The sequence below is a fragment of the Monodon monoceros genome, unplaced genomic scaffold (genome assembly GCF_005190385.1).
Source record: "Monodon monoceros isolate NGI ecotype Baffin Bay Population unplaced genomic scaffold, NGI_Narwhal_1 Super_Scaffold_16, whole genome shotgun sequence".
Taxonomy (NCBI): Eukaryota; Metazoa; Chordata; class Mammalia; order Artiodactyla; family Monodontidae; genus Monodon; species Monodon monoceros.
This window is the reverse complement of record NW_021703772.1, coordinates 65,813,710-65,821,445: the sequence shown is the minus strand read 5'-3', so window position 1 is coordinate 65,821,445 and position 7,736 is coordinate 65,813,710.

Sequence of the window (7,736 nt, the reverse complement as noted above, 5' to 3'; positions counted from 1 at the left end):
TGACTTCTTTATCTGTAACAAATTAGGCCAGAAGCTCACCAGAGCACCACCCCACACTGACTCACTGACGGCCCCTCCACCCCGAAGGCACCGCCTCCGTCTAGCTTGGGAAGAGAAGCCTCCCATTCGGAGGAGAGCCTGGAGCTTCTGCTTCGGCTGAGATTTTCTTGTTGTTCTCACGTCAAAGTACCCAGGTTTTCTCCGTCTTCACATCCATCTCCTGATTTCTCAGGCACTGGGCCCTCCTCATCAGTCCTACCGCTTGTCTGAATCGGCTGAATTAAAAACAGCTGGAGCTCATCCCTCAAGATCCCTGCGCATAATCCATTTGTAACTGGGCTTTACAAATGGGCTTTTACGGCAGGATATTTTTTTCCATAAATTTTTATTTTGAGAATTTTCAGACATGCAGCAAATTTGAACAGCGCAACGAACACCCCTCTACTCACCACCAGAGAACTTTCTTGAGATGCTGTATCGTATTGCTCTCCATATTTTCCATTGGCCAGATTCATGAGGATGGCTAGGCCATTAGTATTGTTGCCGCAGGGTGGAAGCAAAAGCCTTTAGAAAGGTGGCGCTAGCCACATGAGGCTGTTTACATTACGGTTAATTAAAATAAAAAATTAGATACATCAGTTGCACTAGCCACATTTCAAATGCTCAGGAGCCACCGTGGCTAGTGGTTCCTGGATTGGACAGGACAGATGACATTTGCATCATTTCAGGAAATTCTATTTTAAAGCAGTTTAAGCTTTGGGGTCTTTTGTAAAGGACTAAGTTTACTAAAGAAATGAGTTGGTTTCTTGGCCGGTAGAAGGAGCCAGAGAAGTGCCTCTGAGGCAAGAGAGGGAGGAGCCCTTTTCAGAAACTGAGACAGGGACCAAGTGCAACAGGGTCCTGTGATTTCTAGGGCTCCACCCCCTAATCTGTGACAGTGCACCCAGAAGGAGGCAAAACTTCAGGAAAATGGTTGCATGGTGTGCCCAGCAGAGCTGAATCTGGAATCCTGGCCTCAGGGATCCACAGTAGTTTGGAAAATAAGGATGCCATCAGAGGCTATGATGGACTTCCTATTTTCTGAACACCACATAAGCCTCTTGGGTTCTGGTTGAGTCCTGGGAGAGAAGGTTGTAATACTGAGTGAGATTTAATTTCCTGGCAATCCAGTGAGACTAGTGCTCAGTTTTGGATTTTATTAGATTTAAAAGAAGAAGAGGTAGAAATTTGTTGCATATGTGAATTTTGGGATTGAGTTTCAAGCCCACTTAAAAAAGAGCGAAAATTGTGAAAAAATATAGTATACATATTACATATAGTATATATATATATACATACATATACACAATATATATATAATTTTTTTAAAATAGTGTATATGTTTTTGGCCACTGGGGAACATTGTTGCCCTATGCATAAGACAAGGAATGCTTTGGAGCAGTGGTTCTTGAACTTGAGCACATGTCAGAATCACCCAGGGGACTTGTTAAAGCACAGATTCCTAGGCTGCCACCTGCAGAGGTTCGAGTTCAATAAGGACGGGGAGGCAAAAATATGAATTTCCAACACATTCCCAAGTGACACTGATGCTGTTGGTCTGGGGACCATGCTTTGAAAACCACTGCTTTAATAACCATTTTAAAATATGATATTAAAACTGTTTATTGACCAAACTTCCTTCATCATTAGGATATTATAATGGACACAGAGAAAAATCTGCATGCTGTACTAATAGTTGGCCTTAGTCTAGCATAGAAAAAGGTTATATGTGATTTTAAGGTGTCAATAGTAACAGCACTTCAGAAAGTCATAGTTTCTATTTAGTTGACGTTCATCCTTCTATATATATATGGCGGAAGGGGATCAGCAATGAAGTTTAAGACCAAAAAACTAAATGGCTTCTGAGACACAGCTTAGGTCTAGGCAGAGCTTGATCCCTAAACTATTGATTTAGGAGATGCTCTCAAAAACTGTACCTGGCTATAAAAGGACCTAAAATTCAGTAATTCATTTCCAAATTGTAGTTCAGGTAATACCAAGGAGACTAGATTTGTCAGGGTAATTCAGAGTTAGGTTTTATTTTAGAGTTGCGTTACAGGCTGGGACGTGGGCTGCCTGATGAAATACAGCCTCACAGAGCAGAAAGAAAATCATCTTCCATAGATTCCTAAGAACCAGGTGACCTTCTGTAATGCGGACATCTTTTCTCCCAGACAGTTGTTATACCAAAATCAATGTGTAGACAGCAGCTATCCCTCCTTATGAGAAATCCTCTGTATATTGTCTTAAAAGCCTAGAAAACTAATGTGAGGTTTACTAGATTCGCCATGTCAATTATGATAGTTTATTGTTTTATGCCACCAGAAATTGGTTTTATTCTCAGAAAAACTAGAATGAAATTCATGTCTTGAAAATTCATGAAAATTTGAAAATTCATGTCTTCCAAACACTTCATTATGTCAATAAGAATCCAGTGTTCAGGAAAGTTAAATGATGAGCTTCAGGTATTATAGTTTTTATAACAATAGTATTTCTGGTCTTCTGGAAGATCAATTAAGAAACAGCAGCTTAGGAAGTTTGAAAGGTTAAGTAAATGTTTTTGCTCTAATGTTACATGTAGTAATAACTCATGAAAAAATATAAATCAAGTTTTAGCAACAGTTGTCTTTGGACTTCTTATTTTCTACTGTGTAAATTTTGTAGTCTTGACTTTATTAGGATAACCATGTTTTGCTATTGTAATAAAAAATGTAGATCATTCCTATCTTAGAAATAAATGTTCCAGTCTCCTTCAGTATTTTCAAATAAAAACTTTATTGCTGAATGAGATAGTTTCTTTTAAGTATAATTGTTCAAAGATAATTTAAATTACATTCTTTATTTCTCATTCATAGGATACGTAACAGTTGAACAGCATTAGATGTGCTGATAGTATTTGCTATACCTCCTCATTTTCATTCTCCAGTAGTCATTGTTTTTGAATACTAATATGATGCCATGCAGCTCCCACCATTTGAAATATGACATTGCTGTACATGCTGATTGTGTTGGGTTCACTGCAAAAAAAAAAAAAAAAAAGCATTATTGGCTTTATGTGGTTGGTCCTAAATTTCAGGATATTGTGAAGGATGTTTTCAGTGCAGTTTGCAATCTCTCTTCAAGTTGGTAGGTTATTCATTTATTCAACTTTTTAAAAAGTGCAATGCAGGCTCTGTTCTATACCATGTAGGATGGTCGTGGTTCCTCCCCTTACAGTTGTTATGGTTGTAGAATTATTTGGCCTAGAAGATATGTTGGGAGATGAAAAATTAAAGAGGATCGTATGATGGCCCCTGCTTCAAGGAGAAGCACCTACACTTAATCCAGCTGTCTAAAATAAACATGGAAAATGTAAATACTTTAGACCTAGAAAATCCAGTTTCAAGAATTTATCCAACAGAAATATTCATAGATTTCACAAAAATACTGGAAGAAAGATATTCATTACAGCCTTGCTAGCTATAGAGCAAAACTAGAAAAATCTAAGTGTCCATCAATAAGTGTTTAATAAATCTATAGAATGGAATGCTACACATTATTTTCAAAGAATGAAGTAGATTTATATGTGCCAAATGAAAATATATCTAAGCTATATTAATTGTAAGGTCAAGTGTAGAATGATGTAAAAACATTTCATTATTTATAATAACAAACAATATGTTTGCATATGTATAAAACAATGCCTGGGAACTTCCCTGGTGGTGCAGTAGTTAAGAATCCACCTGCCAATTCAAGGGACAAGGGTTCAAGCCCTGGTCTGGAAAGATCCCACATGACGCAGAGCAACTAAGCCCGTGTGCCACAACTACTGAGCCTGTGCTCTAGAGCCGGCAAGCCACAACCACTGAGCCTGCGTGCCACAACTACTGAAGCCCGCACACCTAGAGCCCATACTCCGCAACAAGAGAAGCCACCACAATGAGAAGCCTGCACACCACAAGGGAGAGTAGTCCCCACTCTCCGCAACTAGAGAAAGCTCTCGCGCAGCAGTGAAGACCCAATGCAGCCATAAATAAATAAATAAACAATAAATTTTAAAAAACAGAAACAAAAGAAACAATGCCTGGACAGTTATTCAGGAAATTGTTCTGAGAGGAGAGTGGGATAATAGTATTTTATACCTTTCTGTACTATGTTAGTTTTTTCTCCTTAAATAATAGGTAATATTTTTACAGTCTAACCAAAAAGCAACAGCAAACTTCAATGAAGTTTGCAAAGACCTATGGGTACTTGTCCCATTCCCTATCATAACTTCTTAATCCTCATGTGAATCATAATATGCCATTGGGGTGGATAAAAGCATTCCACAGCCTTGAACTATTAGAATGGCTTTTCGCCTAGAAGTTAATCTTTTCCTCTGTGATCTCTCTTGGTGTTGGTAGTTTAGATCAATAATGACAACCAGTTGTTCAGGTTGTTCTGCACAAAAGTGCCAATTGAAATCCATTTACTGTATCCTTGGTCCCAGCACAGAGCTGTTTTCCCCAGAGGAGAAAAGGGGACTTTTCCCTAATTTTTACAAAGGTCTATATGAGCTAATTAAGTCCCTGATGTTAGAACTCGTTTTCTTTTAGTATATCTAAATCATGTAGGCTGAAGGATAAGCTGTTTTATTCTCTTTATTCAGCCCATATTGCTGGGAAGTCTTTGGTTACATAACAGTATCATACTGAATCAAACTCTGTAACTCAGGGATGATACTTGGTGATGTGCCCATTCTGACTTTTGAGTATTTTATTAATTATTATAATCAACTAATGATTAGTTCCTGAAGGCCTTGAACCTTACCAGGCTACCAACCACTAAGCCAGGCTTTCCCAGACTTGCTGATTATAAGACCCTCTTAGGGAGCTTGCTATAGCTTTCTTCTACCTCATTCTAACAATACAACTCATTAGACATTTTAGGCCCTTTTATGGTGATTCTGATTTAATTTGAGATGAGACTTGGAACTGTATTTATAACTATTGCCCTTGTAGGCTTTTAGAATTAGATGAGTTTTTGTGATTGCTGTTGTTTTGTTTTTAATGCTCTAAGATTGGAAGGTAAGAGAGGTTATCTAATAAGCCCAGAGACTTGGAGCTCACCACATTGAAGTTATCTTTGGATTGAGTTGGACATTTAAGGCATAGTCCAGAGAGAATGCCATGGAAATGCCAAGATTTTGGGGTGGGGAAAGAGGAATGGTATCATAAAATTCTCATAAAATTCTAAGATGTACCTGGCTAGTTTCAGACTAAATTTCATGCAGTTAACTGCCTGATGAGTTTTATTTTAGCAAATCATAACATATTACAAATTGGAAACCTCTGTTGCATTTGAATGAAGTCCTTCCTCCTATCCTTGTCTCTGAAAGAAATATGTCTACATACTTCAACCATTCTCCATAAATCCTATTATCCACCTCCTTGCATATTTATAAGATCACAATCTTATAGTTACTATATTTTGCTCTAGTGTTGCACCTACTGACAATACCCGTCAGCATAACTCAATAGACATTTTTCCTGAGGTAGGGAGAATGGCTGCACTTATGACTAAGATTGACCAAAGGCACAATCTGTTTGCCTTTAGAAATGTGTGTTTTCTGTGACTGCAAGAAATACTGCTGAACAAAACGTTTCTTTACCAACCTTGATGAACGATGGACATTAATAATGCAGATGAGAATCAGGCCAAGTGATATTGAAGAGGAAACAAGGTCCAGAATCCCTAATTCCTTTTAGAGGAATAAATTTTAAATGGCAAGCTCAGTAGTTCCATCACAGCAAAGAACGAGGTGAGTATTATATAATCTTCAAGTTCTAAAGAGTCAAAAATCTATTTATGGACCTTATACCTTGGAAATATTTATGTATATACATAATTATACATATACCCACACTTATATCTATGTCTCTTTATAGGTAACAGAGAGGTAGTATGTTTGCTCTTATGGATGTAATATATGTCCATTTAAATATTTATTACATATATCCAATATTACTATAATATGCCAAGGTCAATTTTCATTTGTAACTTTTCTGATGTTTTATTCTTTTATATATCTTGCATATGATGACAGCCCTCTGTTAGAGTATATAAGCAAAGGGCAAAATATCTTAGAGGGATAAATGACTCTTAAAAATAGAACTATTTAGAGCAATGCTAAAAATTAACTAATTTGACCTTTTACTAAATACCTAGAAAACACCTTCTCTGTACAAAGTACTATAGAGGATACAGAAGTATTTAAGGCCAGTTTCTGCCAATCATACACTTTCTGGTGTGTGTGTTCTTATGGCAAAAATTGGAGGAGGAGGGTGATGAGAGGAAGAAAACTGTATTTTAAACCACTGCTTCATGGCTAAGTGCCATACAAATGGAATACAGTGGTGATCCTATGTCCTGCTTTGCCTAGGAGAGTCCTCATTTATGCCTATTGCTTTATTATAATTATTAATAGTCTCCTCCTTCACTCTCAAAACTGTCTGGGTGTGAACATATACATCAAAGTCCCATAGAGGTTCACAGGAGAGAAAATTCTCTTCCAGTAATAAGACATAAGAAAAATGTCACTGAATCCTGAAGGATGGGTTTGATTTCAGAGGTAGAAAGATAGATGAGGAAGTAGTCAAGGCTTATGTCTCATCATTGCTTGCCTGTATTCTTCCAGTAACTTCTCAAATTATGACCCTGCTTTCTGATTCCTTTTCCATAAAGTCAGAATCTACTCTAGCATCTTCACTTCTACCTTTACTTCTTTTACAAATGTCTTACTGGTTCTTTGTCACCATTATGTTGTTATGTCATATGTTAAAGCCAAAGCGCCAACATGCACTTAGGGCCCTTTATTATCTGGCCCCTGCTTGCCTCTCCATCAGTATCAATACCCATTTTTCACTGTAGCCATATTGAACTATTGTGAATGCTCTAAACATGCCATCCTGTTTCTGATTTTTGTGTGTCTTTGGTCTTAATCATCAGCAGGGCAAACACTTATATAGTAATTACCATAGGCTTGGAACTGTTGATCTGAAAGCTCTACTTGTATTAACTCATTTAATCCTCATACAAATTATTATTACCATTTTACAGATGACAAAATTGAGGCAAAGAGGGGCTAAGAAACTTTTCAAAGTTGTTCAGCTAGTAAGCAGTATAGTTGATGTTTGAATCCAGGCAATCTGGCTGCAGAATCTATACTTTTGACCACTTCTCTGTAGTACTTCTGCTGTTTGGACAGCCCTATCCCTCTCATTCTTCAAACCCAGATCAGAGTTTACAGTTATAATTGTCCCTGAATCCACCTGTAGAGTTACTCATTCGTTCCTCTATATATTCTGTAATTTGTACTTACTTCTTTTGCTGAGAAAGTCAACCTGGAGGAGCATGAAAAGTGGTTCTGGAGGAGCAAACAAAATACCCGACTCACACATTGCAACTTTTACTATTTTAATACAGTTCTGAGGGATTCTCTTTGTACCTCAAGTGGCCATCCACCGTAGCTCTGGTTCCCATATCCTTCTTTTCCTTCTGGAGCCACCAGCTTATGCTCTAGCTTCAGTCCTTTCTCCTAACAGAGACCACATCCTACTGCTTGTAGCCCCTGGTACGTCACTTCCCCCAGCCCCATTCCTACCCCAGGTTTTCTTGCTGTCAGCCCGGGTATACCTGTGTGTGTGTGTGTGTGTGTGTGTGTGTGTGTGTGTGTGTGT